The following is a 19784-nucleotide window of genomic DNA, read 5'->3' as shown; positions in this document are numbered from 1 at the left end:
AGAATGTTGATGACATCAGAGTTGAACAGAAGGCTGTAACGGACAAACTGTGTGAGTTAGGAGCTACCACCCAACAAAATGTCACCAGTTCACACCAAAAGAGTTTTAAACAGAGAAAACAATGTAACTACTTTAGATTAAAAAGTTTCAGCTGTTCACAAAAGTTGTGTTAACAGTAATCTCTGTGCAAACAATGAAATTGCATGGTCCAATACTACTAATAAAAGTTTTCCATCAGATAATTTACATCAAGTGGATTTTTTGCACCACTGCAGGGATAGCTTAGTGTCAGGTATGAATAACAATCAAAAAATTAAGTTTTTTAAAAGATTTCTTGAAGGTTAAGCTCTGTCATGGGTAAATTTAAATTTGTCTCATTGGGTAACATATCAGGGATTAGAGAAACATTTTTCAAATAAATTTTGGTTGGAGACAGAACAGGGGAGAATAAAAAGTGAATTTTTGAATGCTCCTACTTAGAGGAATAGGGATAACACTTTGAAAGAGTTCTGTAAGAATCAACTTAAAAAATTATTATGTCTTGACAAATCATTTGATGAAATGACCTTGATTGATGCACTTACAAAGAGATAACCAGAATGACTGAGTAGGATTTAGTGCACGGACCTGAAAACTGTCTTGGACAATTTTTATGATATGTTGACAGGCTGTTTAGAGCAGTAGAAAGAAGTGTTTACCACAATAATAGGAATGATAGAAATCACAGTGGGAGTAATCACAGAAACAGAGGTAATGCTAACTTCTAAGAGGAACAATGTGTCAATAGAGAGAGAGAAATTCTTAACATAAGCAGGATAGAAATAAAGGGGACGAATATGGGCATTTTAATAAAAGAAACAATCACAGAAGTGACTACTTGGGGAATGCCAGTTTGCCTGAATGGAGGTTCACAGTTTTGGGGTGAGGAAACATAACAAGCACAGGGCTCTCAAGTTACACTTGCAATTAGACAGTAATAGCAGTGTTAATGATATGGCACATGTATCTGAAACTGAACAGAAGTAATATCAGATTTCTCATTTATATTTTGACCAAAAGTTTTGGGATAATATATTTTAATTATAGTGATGTAAGTGTTATTCACAAACCAGAATGTGAGATTAGTGAGAATTTTGATGTAGCACGTACTAATGATTTTGTCTCTTGGGCAGAAAACAGTGTTGTTGATGTATGTAAATCAGATTATGACTGTACTGGCACTGAACTAGGTGGTATTTTTTATGTAGATCTGAATGAGAGCTGTTAAGTAGCTGGGGTTGGTAAGCCTGAGACTGGTAGCTTATTGCATGTGGATGTAGGTGAGGTAAGTCACTGTGATGGAGATGAGACTTGTATTGTCAGTGACGTTGTTGATGAAGTAATTTTGGAGGAATATGATGACAATGAGCATCAAGTATTTGTGTAGGTTTTAGAATGATGAAGTTTCAGAATTATTTGTAAATGATGTTGACATACAAGCAAGGTAAATGATGAATGTGATGTTGTAAGTGAGGGTCATGGAATACCAGTCCAGTCAAAATAATTTTTCATTAATGTCATCCAGAGTAGTTATCCAAACATTAAAGTTGAGGTACCTGTGAGTTTGGAGAATAAAGTTGAAAACTTTTTGAAGTTTGTTTGGGACAAGATTGATGATAACTTAGATAAAGTTGTGTTCTGGAATAAGTTAGCTGTGGCTAGTCAGAATTTGTATCCCAATTGGTGGAATGAAGTGAAAGAGGATCTAAGCAGGAAAAGTAATTTTGACAGTAATTTGTTTTGTGTTACTTCTGTAATAAGTAATGTTAATTGTGCCATAGAATCTACTTATTGTGTTCATTTTTGTGACTGTGTGGCTGATGTGGCCTATTCTACACCTTATTTTAGATCTATGTGGCGATACTGTGCTGATTATATTTATATATTTTGATGATGCCATTACAGCCTTATTACTTTAGGATATGGTGTAGAAAAAGATCTGAGGATGGTCATTACTGACTGAAACTGGTCATTCTCAAAAGAATTGATATTGTGATTAAAGACTGGAATAAAAAACATTTGAATAAAGTTCATAATCGTATATCAATAAGTTCAATCATATGTAAACAATAATTAGAGGAAACATCTAGCATCTATCAATAGTTACACACTCTCCCTGAGTACACACACACAGTTGCGATGACTAGGGTTATCCAAAACAAAGTTTAGCATTAGTTTGCAAATGACTCAAGTTCCAATGAGATACAATAATGCAGTACTCAGGATAAATACAAGTAATCAGAGTCATTAATAGCTTTGAATGATGACATAATTGAGTAGCATAAGGACCAAATCAGTGTGTGAAATCACAAATGTATACATCTTGTTATATGTCTATACACAATTTATCCTTCTCCCATTAACCATGGACCTTTCCATTGCTGGGGGGCTTGTGTGCCTCAGTGATACAGATAGGCATACCGTATGTGCGACCACAATGGAGGAGTATCTATTGAGAGGCCAGAAAAACTTGTGGTTCCTGAAGAAGGGCAGCAGTCTTTTTTAGTGACAGGGGCAACAGTCTGGATGATCGACTGATCTGGCCTTGTAACATTAACCAAAATGGCCTTGCTGTGCTGGTACTGAAATGAACGGCTGAAAGCAAGGGGAAACTACAGCCATAATTTTTCCTGATGGCATGCAGCTTTACTGTATGGATAAATAATGATGGTGTCCTCTTGGGTAAAATATTCTGGAGGTAAAGTACTCCCCCATTCAGATCTCTGGATGGGGACTACTCAGGAGGATGTCATTACCAGGGGGCAGAAAACTGGCATTCTACAGATCAAAGTGTGGAATGTCAGATTCCTTAATCAGTCAGGTAGATTAGAGAATTTTAGAAGGGAAATGGACAGGTTAAAGCTAGATATAGTGGAAATTAGTATAGTTCAGTAGCATGAGGAACAAGAATTCTGGTCAGGAGAATACTGTGTTACAAATAAAAAATCAAATAGGGGTACTGCAGGAGTAGGTTTAATAATGAATAAAATAATTGGAGTGCAGTTAAGCTACTACAAACAACATAGTGAACGGATTATTGCACCAAAGATAGACACAAAGCCCACACCTGTCATCCAATTTCTCTCATACATCTTTCTGCAGGATTACTTGACAGTCGGTAAACAGGTTAGAATATGCCTTGCATGATAAAGAAAATCTTTCCACACTTGTGGCATACACTGAGAACCATTGTCAGATAAAACTGTCTTAGGAATACCCACTTGATGAAAATATGTGTTTTCAAATTTAGAAATTATTTGTTAACAGGTAGCTTTCTTAACTGGAAACAGTCTTATGAACTTCAAAAATACATCAACCATGACAAAAATACAACAAAATCCATTTAGACAAAATTTGACAAAGGGCCATAGACACCCACAGATGTGAGATCTAGGTTACTATTAGGCAGTATCTTTAGCATTTGGCCTCTACCTGTGTGGTTATTTACCTTCACTCTTTGGTATCTGTCACATTTGGCACGTTTCTGAAATTTTTGTGTGCATTTGGTTGATTCACAATGACAAAAACTCTCATTTATATAAGTAATTAAAGTATCTATACACTGTTCAGGCCAACATAATTTCCAATCCTCTGAGTCAGTCTTATGTCTCCTGAGTAAAATACCCTTGTGTACCTTATAATATTATTCCTTCTTTTCTCTTCCTTTCTTACCCAACATGTTCTTAACTAATTTTTAGTTTTGATCATGGTTTTGATACCTGCGGATGTCTTTGCAAATTTTCAAAATCTCTTTTTCCTCCTTCAATCCGCTCAGAACATAATTTTAAATTCTTCCTCTCCCTCTCCAAAGTTGCTAGATGAGTCACTCCCTAAAGGTAGCCTGGGCAAAGCATCAGCAACTACATTGTCTGTGCCCTTAATGTGTCTGATTTTGTAATTGAACTGCTGTAAAAACAAGACCCAATGGTACGGGTTACACTCATGGAGATAAGAAAATTCTTTGTGATCAGTGTAGAAGATGACATTGTGACCTACAAAATAATTTGTAATCTTGTTGAATGCCCAATGTACAGCAAAAAGTTCTTTCTCAGTTACAGTGTATATCTTTTCATGCTTCTGCAATACTCTACTAGCAAATGCAAGTGATATATGTTTGATACCATCATCAATTTCTACCTCCTGAAATAAGTGAGCACTCAACAACATCACTACTGTCTCTTGTCATAATACAAAAAGAAAGCGACAAATCTGGTCTGAACAGTCTCTGACTTTGACACAACAGTCCTTTGATCTCATTGAAAGAATTCTGACATTCCTGATTCCAATCCCAAACAGCATTTTTCTTCAAAAGTTCACACAGACATGAAGTATTCAAATCTTGTCTGCTACAAAATTTTTTTTATAGAATCCAGTTAACCCAAAAAACAATTTAAGCTGTTTTTTGTCGTGAGAAGCAGGAAAATTACCACTATCATCAAGCTTCTCTTTATCAGTTGCAATTCCTTTCTTGGATATAACATGTCCTAAAAATTTTACTTGTTAGACATCAAATTTACACATCAATTTACCAAGACAGAATCCAGAGCTCTTATAAATTCAGCTACAGATACAATTTAGCCCAAATTGCACCACAGAGTACCAAAAACACTTACCTTCATACAAGAAGGCAGTGTACTTTCTAAAATTAATTTTAACTGGAATTGGTGAAATCCAGAGGACAAGTCCAAAATACTCACAAATTTTATATAATAAAATTTATGTAACACCTTGTTCATGTTCTCAGCATATTATTTCTCTCTGATAAGAAACATTAATATGTCTAGATTCCAAGACAATTCTCCCTCCACCATTTCTCTTACTTACTACAACCATGAATATTATTGTAAGCACTCCAACTTCTCTCAATTACTCCCCATGTTTCCATTTTCTGAATTTCTTTATCAACAACTTTTTTTAAAATAATATACTTAACCATTTGACAAAGAAAGGTTGACGATTTCTAAGGTAAACCATGCACTGACAGCCTTTCACTTTTCGTGTTTTCCTGGTATTTGATGACAAATGACAAATTCCTAAGTTGTTCCTTTTGTTGGTCATTAAGAGCTGTAGCTTCTCTCACTTTAGAATCTATCACACTTTCAAAATCCTGATCCTCAGTCTCATCAAAATTTATATTGTCATCATTCATCTGGTACTGACCTTGGATCACAATGTTTAGCAAATAATTACAACTTTTCTCACTGTTTAACATACAGAACTAAGTTTTCACATAAGGATTACTTTTAGGTTCCAAAATAAACTATTTTTTTGCACTCCATCCTAAACAAGCCTCAATTTTTGCTGCCCAATACATACTGAGAATTATATTTTCTTCCACACTAGGGATCACTAAGCATTCATGTTCAAAGGCCTTGTCTTCTATGCTAAAACTTAAAAATACCTGAGATTTTATCAATTTGGTTTGCTTACCTATAGCTTCTCCTATCTTTACACCAACAATGGCCATTTCCACAAAGTCTTACTATACTTGATTTTGTCTCTAAATTGTCCAGGTAAATCGGGCTACCTGTATAAATCTTAACTTTAATGTAAGTACATTCGCTATGTTTTCACTTGGTTTTATCAGTTTTACAGCTATAATAACATTACTTTGATTACTCATGTTGTGATGTAAAGATTGAACACAATGTATAGATTCTATGGCACAACTAACATCAATTGCTACAGAAGGAACACAAAACACTTTACTGTCAAAATTACTTTTCCTGCTTAATACTCTTTCACTTCATTCTACCAGTTGAGATACAAATTCTGACTGAGCGCAACTAGCTTATTTCAGATGCACACGTCAACCTGACCCCAAAGGAACTTTAAAAAGTTTTCACCTTTATTCTCCAGGCTCATAGGTACCTCAACTTTACTGTTTGGATCATGACTCTACTTGACATTAATGAAAAATTGTTTTGACTGGACTTCTATTCCATGACCCTCACTTACAACGTCACATTCATCACTTACCTTATCTTTATTGTCAACATCATTTATAAGTAACTCCAAAACTTCATTATTCTTACACTCCACAAATACCTGATGCTCATCATCATCACATTCCTCCAAAATTACTTCATTACCATCACTGACAATACAAGTCTCATCTTCATCAAAGTGACTTACCTCACCTGCATTTAACTGCGATAAGCAACCAGTCTCAGGCTGACCAACCTCAGTTACTTAACAGCTCTTATTCACATCTATATCAAAAATACCACTTAGTTCAGATCCAGTACAGCCATCATCTGATTTAAAAACATCAACAACACTGTTTTCCACCCACTAGACAAAATCATTAGTACATACTACATCAAAATTCTCACTACTCTCACATTCTGATTAGTGATTAACACTTACATCACCATAATCAATTATAGTATCCTCAATCTTTTGATCAAAATACAAACAAGAAATCTAATATTCCCTCTGCTAAATTTTAGATATATGTCCCATATCATTAACACTGTTATTACTGTCTAATTGCAAGTGTAGCTTGGGGGTCATGTGGTTGTTATGTTTCCTCACCCCAAAACTGTGGACCTTCGTTGAGGTGAACTGGCATTTCTAGAAAAGTCACTTCTAAGATTGTTTCTGCTATTAAAATTCCCTTGGTTTTCTCCTTTATTCCTGCCCTGCCTATGATCAGAATTTCTCTCTCTATTGGCACTTTAATTCTGATAGAAGTAGCATTACCTCTTTTTCTGTGATTACTCCCATTGTGATTTCTATCATTCCTATTATTATGGTAAATACTTCTTTCTGCTGCTCTATACAGCCTGTCAACATATTGTAATAATTGTTCAAGACAATTGTCAGGTCTGTGTACTAAAATCGACTGCAGTCTTTCTTGTTATCATGCTCATTTTGTCAAATGATTTGTGAAGATGTCATAATATTTTAAGTTGATTCTTACAAAACTCTTTCAAAGTGTCATCCCTATTCTTATAAGTAGGAGCATTCAAAAATTCACTTTTTTTCTCCCCTGTCCTGCTTCCAACCAAAATTTATTTAAGAATGTTTCTCGGATCCCTGATACGTTACCTACTGAGACAAATTTAAATTTACTCATGACAGAGCTTCAGCTTCAAGAAATCTTTTAACAATTTTTTTATTGCCATAGCTATCTCTGCAGTGGTGCAGAAAATCCACTGGAAGTAAATTATCCGATGGAAAACTTTTGATAGTGTTGGACCGTGCAATGTCATTGTTAGCACACAGACTTTTGTGAATTCAGGTTTCCTGAATGGCTGAAATTTTTGAGATCTAAAATAGTTACATTAGTTTGCGTATTGTTTTCTACATTCAAATTTTTTTTTGTTTAAACTGGAGATATTTTGTTGGGCTTTTTGCACTACGGCCTTCTGTTTCAGTCTGATGTTATCAACATTCTTTGAGTGTGTCACTGACTCAGCTACAAACTCATCATTAACTGCTCTAAATTTGCTATTGTTATCTGTCTTCATTTCCTCCAGTTTTGCCAAAATTAACCACAAAATATCAGTTTTTACTGTTTCTTTGCTGACTACCATTTAAATCAGCTCGAACCTTTCCAAACTGGATCCTGCAGTTTTCATTTCTATCTCAACTTTGCTTTTGTCCCTATTCATTTTGTTAATAATCACGTGAGTCCACAAACAAATTAACTTCACAAATAGTTTGCACGTATCTTTTCTTGTCCCTGGTTGTAGTTGTAATGTGCTCTTCACTTTCGTCCAATCTGGCCCATCATTATTGGTAGTACATCATCATTGTCTAATGCTTTCTTGGATGACAAGAGACAGTGATGTGTTGGGTTACACAACTCACATGTCTCTTCCAGTTGTCTCATACAGTGTGCGTGCAGCCAACCCTCTTCTTTGGGTAATCGGCTAGGTTGCTCTCACCGTTTAATTCTTCTCCAAAGACTGTATCAGGTTAAAGAGAATTATATTAACTAACTCTCTATTCTTGAAATTAAACATGCACTCATAGAATCTTGTCAGTTCAACAACAATATATTTTCAACTCTCATCCCAAAGTAACAATTATTCTGGACAAACTCCAGCAAGCCAACTGGTTCCAAGATAAATGTCAGAATCGACTAAACACTCATACAATTACATACGTTCTGCCTCATGCAAAGCCAAGACATGAAGTAAGAGTTTCTATATGATACACACTTCATCTGTCTCTGTAACAACCCTCATGACACCTCAAACCATGGAACATTATCCAAAGACTCTTTGACTTTTTGATATATATTCCAAGGCGCTGCTGGTAACCACTTTTCAGGACCACTCGTCTGACACAGCTCCTGGTTTCTCATGACAGCTGTCCTTCCTGCACACACAGACATGTGTGGTGCAGTAAAAAGGCTCACTCACCCACGTCATTAAAATACTGGATTTTTGAGATGGTGGAGAGCCAAGTGCTTCTAGAATTTACCCTGAAATTCGCAAAGCACTACATACCCCTCCCCTTAACTTGAACATGCAATATTTTACACATATTCATCACATTAATATCTATAACAACACTAAGTTATATTTCAATCAATATACAATATATCTCTTTTAGTCCTTGTGTACTTAATACCTAGATTTTCCTTTTCTTGTTTCTGTTTGTTTCAACAATAACTATCTGAGCATTTCACCCAATGTTGGAGTTAGTACTTTTATGTCTAGGAATTGTGCGGACAACATTTTTTATTTTCAGTCACAAACTCCAGGTGGCATAGACTTTTGATTGCCTCATTCTTTAATATAATCCTATAAACTATCTTTTCTTCAGTACTTAACAGTCTCATTTTAACAGTAACTTGTAGTCTGGAGGAAACTCTGGAGAAAAAAAATGAATGTGTTCTTTCAGACACTCAAAGCTCCTAATAATGCTGTCACTGTAAGGAATCCAAACTTACCAGAATAATCTTTATAAAATTGTGTGACTTCTGTCACAAAACTGTGCTTCCCTTTAGGCACAGTACCTATAGTTTATCTTCAGGTTGATCCTATGGATGCACTACCTTGTTCCACTTTGGTAGGTACACCCCTTTCAAACTCCTATATTCTATGATACAGGTCCATCCCCTTCTTGGTGCCCCTGCCTGCACAGTATAGGTCAGCCTCTCTTCAGTCTGCCCATCTGCCCTTTCCTTCATTCAATAAAAGCAGGTGTGCCCCCCCCCCCCGCCCCCCTCCCCTATCCTTTGCAAGTGAGCCCCATGGTTAATTGCCCTAGTATACATCTTTATGTATACTGTCACTAAATATTACCTGGCCAAATTCGGTTCTACTTCACACTTCACTCTTACCTCTGGGTACCTTATTTGATCCCCTAGAGTCCTCTACTAATTTTCAAATTCTATGCTTTCAGCGGACCTCATACTTATGTATAATTCAATACATCATACCTTCCTTTATTCTATACTTGTCCCACTATCCTACAGATCATCAGAACAAGTATTCGACTGGTATTCTTAAATAAATATCACCATTAATTCCTCCCTGGCTTATGCTCATTAGTTCTTCCTTAGTTTCTACACTCCTTCATTTCTCACAGTTCCTTGTGTGGTATGAAACCATCTCTTTTCTTATCCCAGTGTATAAATATATAAGAAGCAACAAAGGAAAAAAATGGGGTGATGCAGAACCATCATATATCAACCATACAATATGTGCATCTACCTGGTTGTACATATGTCTTTATTCCCCTTCAACCCTTGGCAGTTCTAGCCCATAATTTTCATGTTTGTGCCTAAGTGTAATTTTGTGTGTATGCCGATGTGTGTTTGTGCAGAATGATTCTTCAGCCTACTTATTTGAAATAAGTTGAAGGTTATAGGAAACCACAGAGAATGAGAAGGACTTTAGCGATAGAAGTATATTCATATGTAGAGAGGGAAAGATAGACTGGTACTCCGATGAGAAGTAACAAAGGAAAAAAAATTGAGATGCTTACTAAGATCAATGGAGAAAAAGAAGGTAGCTCCAAAGACAGGAAAACCCTTCCCGCCCCCCTTCCCCAGGATCCCTACTAAGCCGGCACTTGAATGAGAAGCTGGAGGATGTATGATGTTAAACATCTCCTGCAGAACAGACATTCTCACCTTCATCTTTGAAGCCCCTGAAGAAAAATCTTAACAACACCTATGGAACAGCAAATGGTGAAGAGTCAGTCACACTTGTTTTCGCCAGTCATCTGAAAGGTGTGGTGTGTTTGTGTGTGTGTGTGTGTGTGTGTGTGTGTGTGTGTGTGTGTGTGTAGTGTTAATCATATCTTTACCTACACTACTCACCCCTTTCAAAGTCAATACAAACCCTCCCATCTATATTACATCTCGTAAAAGGTGTAAATGTTCTATAAAAATAGAAAATTATACACTACGATAAGATAGTTATATCATTAGTTACCTCATATTATATTATTCTTAAATATAATATTGCATTCTGTTCATTCCATCTTAAAGTCACTCTATTTACATAGTACCATCATATTATACCTTCTACCAGAATATTATTCTATTCTTTCCATTTTATGTTTAGAGATCACTGTTTATTTGTGATTTTCTTAAATTAGTCACAACCTTGTAGTCATATTTGGTCACTTAAATACTAACATGATAGGATGGTTTAAGAGGTTATGAATAGATTACAGAATAGTTGAAGATTTGAAGGGAATTTGGTGTAGGAAAAATAATGTGGAAGTAACACTGAAAACAACTCAGGAACCAACAGTCGTCACTCTGCCCGTTAACACAAAATGTTAACATCCCTGGGGAATATACAACTTAGGTCCTTTACATTATACTTTCCCTTTTCTGATCCGGTTGTAGGATCTACTAAAAATAGTGTCTTGGGATGGATTACTTTTTGTACCCAGAAAGGTTCATCATATTTCCAAAAATATTTATGTGTATGTTTCTTCAGGGCTGAACTCTGAAGATGCTGCTTTACAAGAACTAGATCATCAGCTTTATAGTGTGGTTTGATAGCCTTCTTGTTATATTTGCTCACTCATTGTTGTGCTCCATCAAGTATATTCATAGAGGCTATTTACTGTTTAAGTTGGAAGTTGTCTACAGGTTGTTATGGCCCCATGAAACATCTAATAAGGGGTTCTTCTACAAAGGGTTTACCTATTACCTCCAAAGGTGTTAGTCCAGTTGATAGATGTGGTAATCCATTTAAAATAAGTTCAAAGTCTTTAACTTTCATTGCCCATGAAGTATGTTTTTCGTGGCAGTAGGTGTGGCATAGTTTTCCAATTTCTTTCATAACCTTCTCACACAGATTCAAAGATGAGTTATGGTTGGATATTAATATTTGACGAATATTTTCCCAAACTAAAAATTCCTTGAACTCATTACTAATAAACTGAGGACCATTATCAGTGAGAAACCATCTTGGTTTTCCTACCTTCACAAAATATTGTTGCCTACAGTGAATTACATTTGGTGTGTTTCCTTTCTTAATAGGGTATATCTTAACATATTTAGACCAATACTCTATAAGGACAAAAATATAGGCCACTCCTCCTTTTCCTTTTGGAATTAGTACAAAGAAATCTGCAGCTGTTAGATTGTGTAACACTTTAGGAATAATTGGATTCATTTTGTATTCAACATGAGTGTTATTCTACTTCACCTTTTGACAAATTTCACAAATGTTAATGACAGATGCTATTCTATGTCCTAGCTTTTTAAAGTAGTAGAACTTATTCATATGATCAATACATTTCTTTGTACTGAAGTGTCCATACCCCTTATGAATGTACCACACTAACTTGTCTTCTACTAAATTCATTATGCATAAACGCCAATGTTGGGCTGTCTTACTGTCTCTCCAGAACAAATTATGTCCTATAATCTTCCACTTTCCATATTGATTAGGAGGCACTGACTTCCTAACACACATAGAAAACATATCTGTAAAATAAGGATTGTGTTGGATGTTATTTGTTATTTTCTGAGCCAATTCTTGCAGCTTGTTCAGTGGATATTCCAATGTTAAAAAATTAATTGCAAAAATTACTCCAGGTCCTTCCGTATGCGTAGCAGAGACAAAGCGTCGGGTACAATACTCTCCGAACCCTTCATATACTGGATTTTAATGTCATATTCTTGAAGAAACAACATCCATCACATTAATCTACTATGTAGTAATCAACTATTCATTAAAAATAATAGAGCTCGGTGATCTGTATAGACATGTATTTCGGAGCCCCATATCAGTGTTTGGAATTTTTGTATACTCCATACTATGGCCAATAATTATTTCTCTGTGGCTGTATAATTCAGTTCATGTTTGTTGGGACTCCAGCTAGCAAAAGCTATTGTCCTATGGTTTATACTTTCCAAACCCCCTTTGGCTTGAAAAAGTTCTGTGGCTATGCCACAGTCTGATGGATCAGTTGAAATCTTGAATGGTTCACGCATCACCGGATGGTGCAATATATATGACAGTGGCCACTTTACACATTCAAATGCATTATGTGCTTCTTGGTCTCAACTACATGGTATTTCCTTCCATAATAAATGCAAAAGTTGAGGGTTGTTTATCTCTTGACTTTTTATATATCATCTGTAATACCCTGCCATTCCAAGAAATCCCTTCAATTGTCTTATGTTTCTAGGTGGTGGACATCCCTTAATGGCCTCTATACATTCTGGATCAGGCTTAATTCCTTTTACACCTACAATATGTCCCAAGAATTTTAGCTCTTGCCTCACAAAGTGTGATTTAGCCCATTTAATTGTAATACCTTTTTTCTTTAAATCTCTTTAGGCTCTTCCTCAAGGTCAAGCAATACTCGTCCCAGGTGGGTGAGATTATCAGTATATGATCGGCATATATGATTAAATCCTGTAATAATTCTCTTCCTAATGCCTCGTCCAGCACACATATAAATACTGATACCAAGATATTTAGTGCAAATGGTAACACATTAAAATGGTAGGATTCCCCATCAAATAGAAATGCAGTATATTTCTTTGAATCTGGATGTAACTGGGTTTGCCAGTACCCAGCAGTCAGGTCCATTGAGCTAAAATACTGTGGTTTCTCAAATTTGGATAATAGTTCATCAATGTTAATAGATCTATCTCTTTCACTTTCTATATGTATATTTAGGTTGTGTACATCCAGTACTAACCGCACACCACCTGTAGCCTATTTCACTACTACTAGAGGATTATTTATTAGACTCATACTGCGTTCTATTATTTTATTGTCTATCATTTTACCTATCTCCTCCTCAACTGCTTCCTTTAACAGAGTGTGGCACCGATGAGGTCGACAAAAGCATCAATATGTGTTTGTCTTTGGACTCTCAGTATCGTCTTTGGACTCTGAGCATTGTCTTTGGGCTGTTCCACCATGTTCAGTTCTTTGTGAGCCTTGCATGTGTTCAGGTGAATAAATGAACTACTGCTAAATGGGTGTTGTTTGGTGTAGCTAACCCGAACTTCTCCCTCAGTGGTGACCCTGAGTTGTAACATCTTCCGTTTTCGCTGTTTTACTGTGTCCGCGACCTCCACGTCGATTATTTTCACGTGTATTACATCGACACAGCATTCGAACAATAACTTCAGCCCAGCACCTAATGGCGGATTTTGTGATCAACATGTATCGTGTTGCGGGTGATGTACACCCACCAGGACTGCAACCCGATGCCTCTCACTCGATGATTCCGCCGATTTCGCCGGACTTTTACAAGCCTGCAACAATAAGTGAGGTTAGGAGTGCACATGACTCCGGCTATTGAATGCCTTTGTTCCCGCCACATGTGCCCTCCCTCATCGACTGTGGAGTTACCTCTTACAGATTTCCGAGCAGTGCGGGACCAATGCCGATCTCTGCAAATGCTTCGTTAGACAACCTACTACCGCCAGGACAACGATTTGCCAGGCCGAAATCCGTGCAGTACCATGCAGATACCTTCCATGTGGCCCGAACTGCTTCATCCACAGGTCAACCTCCTCAGCATCCGACCATGCCCGCGCCTGCCTCGGTTCAGCATCAGCACATGCCTTCCTACTTCAATACCTCGTCCTGCAACAGGAACAATTACTTGTTATCTGTGTCTGACCCCTACCTCCATCCCACTGCTACACCTCAGTGTTTAGTGCCATGACATTCACCTTATCCGCACACTGTTTTGAGTGGAGTGCCTATGAACGGTGAACATTCACACACTCTGTCCCATGTTCGACATCATTTCCCACACTGTGCTTCTGGACAGCCCGCACCTCCACAGCCTCCCTGCAACACACATGGCCCCAGTTCTGATCATATGTCGAGCTTTCTGTGGACTAAATCATGTTCTCAAACTTTGAACTTTTTCTCACCTGTCTCCCCCACACCGGCTCCAGTCGAGCTTCCGTTACCATTCTCGGCACATCTCGGTGCCTCATCCACGTCGGTCTTCTGCGACACGTCAATCCAAACACACCTGCAACGTGTTGAGCTTCTGCAACTGCAATTGACACATTATGGTGTCTCACCCACTTTGGACTTCCACGTCACAACAGATTGCGCTCAACCACAACGTGTCACCTTCACGCTGCTACCCGAACAGTCATCGTTGCCACATCTCCTAGAGGCACACTCTCCTGGAATACTACAGCAACAACAGCTTGATTTAGGCAGTGCTCCAACGAACTCAACTCAACCTGTTCTTCTGAACATTCTACAACACTTACCAATGGTGCCACCGTTTAATCCCGATAGAGCAACAACCTGATTCAAAATTGTGGATGAAGTGTTCGACCATTACAAACTCAACGAGTCAACCAGGTTTCTGTGCCTCATTATCCATCTGTACGACCAGGAGGACATGATTTCTGACCTGGTCAATGGGCCGGACTCATCTACCCGGTACATGCTAGCCGAAAAGACAGTTCTACGTTGGCTTGCATGGTCAACTGAGGTAGCAATACGGCAAGTGCTCCACGTCGAGCAACTAGGCAACGACAAACCTTCCCAGCTTTGGAGATGGCTACGTGTCCTGCTCTATTCTCTGACACGTTCTCCTCACGATCTGGTCAGATAAACTATCTCCTCACATCCGCTTTGCTCTGGCTCAAAGGTCTCCTGAACCTGTTGAACAAAGAATGATAATTTCTGACAAGCTACATGATGCATCACTGCTCTATTTCTCCAGCCATGGCCTACCTGACAAGTCTCAGGATCAGGCTCATCGTCCAGCAGCCGGATGCAGCTGGGGCCATACTGTGACGACTGTTCTGCTTGCTCCGGGAAGCAGTAAACAAGCAACTGGGACATATCCGGCTCCACCTGCCCCCTCCTGCAACTGAACCTGTTGTGGCCACCGAACTTCGGCAACCGCCACTGGCAACAAACTTTCCACAGGAAATGCAACTGCACTACTCATACTGTTACTTCCACACATGGTTTGGTGAGGCGGCACAGAACTGCAGACCACCCTGCTACTTCCCAAACACCAATCGCAGGTAGGTCCGGGTGCCACCTCCTGTGCACAACATAACAGGCACCCCCCAGTGCTCCATTCTGTCTGGGAACGACCAGATAATTGCGGATGACTTTACATTAAAGACACTTCGTTGGGATACCTTTCCCTAGTGGACACAGACGCCGATGTTTCGCTGCTGCTTACGTCCTTAGCGTTATCGAACATCCACCCTCTTCATACTTCACTGCAAGCCAGGAATTCAACTAAACTACAATGCTTGGGTTCAACTTCCCACGTCGTCTCACTCTCCACAAACTGCAAACTCGAGTGGACTTTTTTAGTGTGCGAAATTGACGAACCTATACTAGGCATTGACTTCTTACAGCACCACAAACTTTCACCGGACCAAGTGCGAAACACCGTGTTTCATCATCCATCCAAGACTCACTTTCCCTGTACTCTGTTGAGCAACGCCCCCCCCCCCCCCCCCCCCGTGACACATCTATCCAGGATCATCTCATCCATACATGCTCATCTCTGTCGATGACGTTACAAGAAACCACGCACAAGTGCCTTGTTGAGCTTGAAAACGTCACTCACCTATGCAAGGAAAACTTCGAGCTCTTCTCCGGCTCCACAAAACACAGCTCCAGCTCTCCGATGAAGCAAAGGAATTACAGACACTACAGCAAGGTCAGTAAGTGCTCCGGATCTGCTTGCAATCCCAGCAATCGAGCCTCCGTGTGTTTACCTCCCACTACCCCTCGCAAATGTGCTATCAAGACTGCCATAACATGTACTGACAGTTCCGCAGGGCCACACCCTCCTAACACGGCAACCGGACACAAGTGCACATGCACAACGAACGTCACGTGATCCCAAACTGACAGCTCCTACCCACGACCGTGCTGCCAATGGCCGCACCCTCAGACAATGGACTCACTAATGGCTCATGAGCTCTACCGAGCTCACCCAACCATGGTGCCACTGCTTTGGGCTGGCGGCCATCTTGTCACATTGACTCCTGGGACACTTCGCCACCTCGGCTCCCATCGGATCACCTCGCCTGCACCGCCTGTCACACATTGTAAACAAACCGCCTCCCGCATCAAGGCAACATTTCCGTCGTCACCAACGGCATGGTTCACAAACTTCGCCTCACACCAGGTCCCCCGATCTCCAGTAAACCACGTCAACTTTGTTCCAAGTGCCTCTCCAACCTTAAAAATCAGATTTCTGAACTACTCAGCTCCAGCGTCACTGAACCCTCTGCCAGTAGCTGGTCTACACCCATACATATGACACCCAAGAAAGACGGGTCCTGGCACATGTGCGGAGACTACCGTTGACTAAACGCACAAACAATTATGGACCCCTTCCCCATACCCAACATTGCTGACTTTACCAGTTCCCTCGCAGGTGCGACCACGTTCTCTGTCATTGATTGCAAATGGGCCTACCACCAGATCCCCATGGCATCTGAAGACATCGAGAAGACAGCAATCACCACCCCAATTGGGTTATTTCAGTTTCAATTCATGCCCTTCGGTCTGAAAAATGCAACCCAGACCTGGCAACGCTTCATCAACGAAGTGCTATTTGACCTAAAATTCTGCTTTGCATATCTTGATGACATTCTTGTGTTCAGCTCCTCTGTCGAGGACAACATTCGTCATGTGCAGACTGTTATGAACACTCTCATGGCAGCAGGCATAGAGACCAACCACGGCAAATTGCAGCTACATCAACCCACTGTCCTTTTCTTGGTTTTCGGGTCTCTGCCGACGGCATTTCACCACCCCCTGAGAAAGTACAAACAATACTAAACCTACCCAGACCTTCGTCATTCAAAGAGCCGACATCTACCTCGGTCTGCGGAGATTCAGGCTCCACTGACTGATGCCTTGGCAGGCACTAACACTTCTGGATCTCGGCCCATTCCATGGACCCCTGCTATGACTGACTCTTTCACTGCCCTCAAAAATCATCTTGCCGAGGCCTGCACCATCGCGCATCCTCATCCCAATGCGCAGCTTTTCATCACTACAGACGCAAGCGATACTGCCATCGGCGCTGTCCTTAGCCAGACAATCAACAGCCAAACTTTGCCTCTGCAGTTCTTCTCACGCAAGCTCACCAATGCACAACGGAAATATTCTACGTTTGACAGGGAGTTGCTCGTAGTCTATGAAGTGATCAACCATTTTAATACTGACGTTGAGGGACGCCCTTTCTATGTTTTAATGGACCACAAACCCCTGGCTGCGGCCATTACAAACCTGCCAGCTGACCCGCCTCCTCACCACTTCAGATAAATGGACTTCATATCTCAATTCACCACCGATGTCAGACACATAAAGGGTGCTAACAATATAGTTGCTGATTTCCTTTCACGAGTCGATGCCGTCCATTCGTTGTTAGACCTCTCTGAACTGCCTAACCTCCAATCCACTGACGAGGAAATACGTAACCTGATTTCAGACTCTACCTCTTCACTACACTTCACCCGCACCATCTTCCCTGGCATTCCTGGTGAGATCTGGTGCCACGACAGTACAGACATGTTATGCCCCCTCATCCCAACCATGTTCAGTCAAGCTGTCTTCAACGCATTGCATAATTTAGCCCACCCCGATGTTCGTGCGTCCACCCGCCTCATAGCAGAGTGCTTTGTGTGGAGAAACGTCAACAAGGACTGCCTGCAAAGTACACAAGCACACTTCACCCCCCCCCCCCCCCCTCGGCACCTTTTCGATCCCTCCTGGGCATTTCCAGCATATTCATATTGACACTGTCGGCCCTCTCTACCCCTCTAACGGCTTTCGTTATGTTCTCCCATCTATCAACCGAAAAACTCACTGGGTTGAGGCTGCCCCCTCCCTGTTATTATGGCAGAAACTGTTGCTTGAGCTTTTGTCGAGTCATGGGTATCACAATTTGGATGTCCAGCTATCATCACAACTAACCAGGGTAGACAATTTTAGTCGGTCCTGCTCAACAAGATTTGTAACATTTGCAGCATCCAGCGCATCCATACCACAGCATATCACCCGCAAAGTAACGGGGTAGTCGAGCACTGGCACTGCACATTCAAGGCGGCTCTTCGATGCCATGACTCTCTATGGGTGGAGGCCCTTCCCCTTGTGCTACTCGGCATTCGTGTGATCTATAAGGAAGACCTCAAAGGCACAATAGCTGAGTTCGTATATGGCCAGAACATTGTTCTCCCTGGCAAAATTGTGAGCCCTTCCGCTTCTCTCCCTCAGTCTGACTTACCTTCCTTTGTGGACCGTGTCAGACGCCACTTCATCAACCTCCATATCCCTCCGCCTGCCAGCCATTCCCACCCTAAGGTTCAATTGCGAGTACGTCATGCTCCGAGATGACACTGTCTGTGCTCCCCTCCAACCTCCATATACCGGCCCGTACCGAGTTCTCTGGCGCTCAGCCAACACCTATGACATCCAGATGAAAGATTCAGCTGTTACAGTTTCTCTCAACAGACTTAAGCCTGCTCATGTTGAGCCTTCTTCTACCCCCTTCAGGCCATTACCACGCCACTCACTGTCATGACTCATGATGCCTCGACCACTCCCTCCATGTCAGACTTACACACTCGGTCGAGTGACTTCCAGTTCCAATCGTCAAGCTCTCCTCTGACCTTGCCCTCTACTCTGGTCTCACGCACTCCGTAGAGTGACCACATGCTCCCGACTTCGAGCTTACCTATGATCATGCCCTCACCGCCAGGCCCTTCGCTGGTCCCTTCAACCTCTCCGCTGTCGCCTGCCTCGCCCTGTCTAGGTTTCTCATGCCCCCCCCCCCATCTTGAATGTGCCCTCGCTCAAGGAGTTTGTGCCTATCCCACCGGACATAATCCATGACATCTCAATAATAATGCATGATGATACACTGTTCATCATGTGTTTCTCTTCATCCAGTGCTCATGACACAACTTCCACCATTCCCTGCCACCTGGTGAAATGTGTTCCCCTCCCACCCGATGTCGACCTGGACATGTTTTGTGTGTTTGCCACACCCACCAGAGACATCGTCGTCGTCACTCCGTTCCACCCGCAAACCACTGGCCTACCTGTCACTGCATGACTAGCACACCCTGTACGATGCCAGCTCACTTCAACAACTTCCAGGTTTGGTGGCCGAATCTTCCTTCACAACATCTACCCACACAGCTCTCCGACGATGCTGTTGAGCTGACCATGGTCCGGCTCCCGCGGACCACCCCTGCTGATGCCTTATTAGTCACCCCCACCCCTCGGCCACTCAAGTCTCAAGAGTACTCCGTACTGCGGGAGGGAGGTAGG

This window comes from Schistocerca cancellata, chromosome 9, assembly GCF_023864275.1.
Source record: "Schistocerca cancellata isolate TAMUIC-IGC-003103 chromosome 9, iqSchCanc2.1, whole genome shotgun sequence".
Lineage (NCBI taxonomy): Eukaryota > Metazoa > Arthropoda > Insecta > Orthoptera > Acrididae > Schistocerca > Schistocerca cancellata.
The sequence above is the reverse complement of the archived record's forward strand: the minus strand, read 5'-3'. Positions refer to the sequence as shown.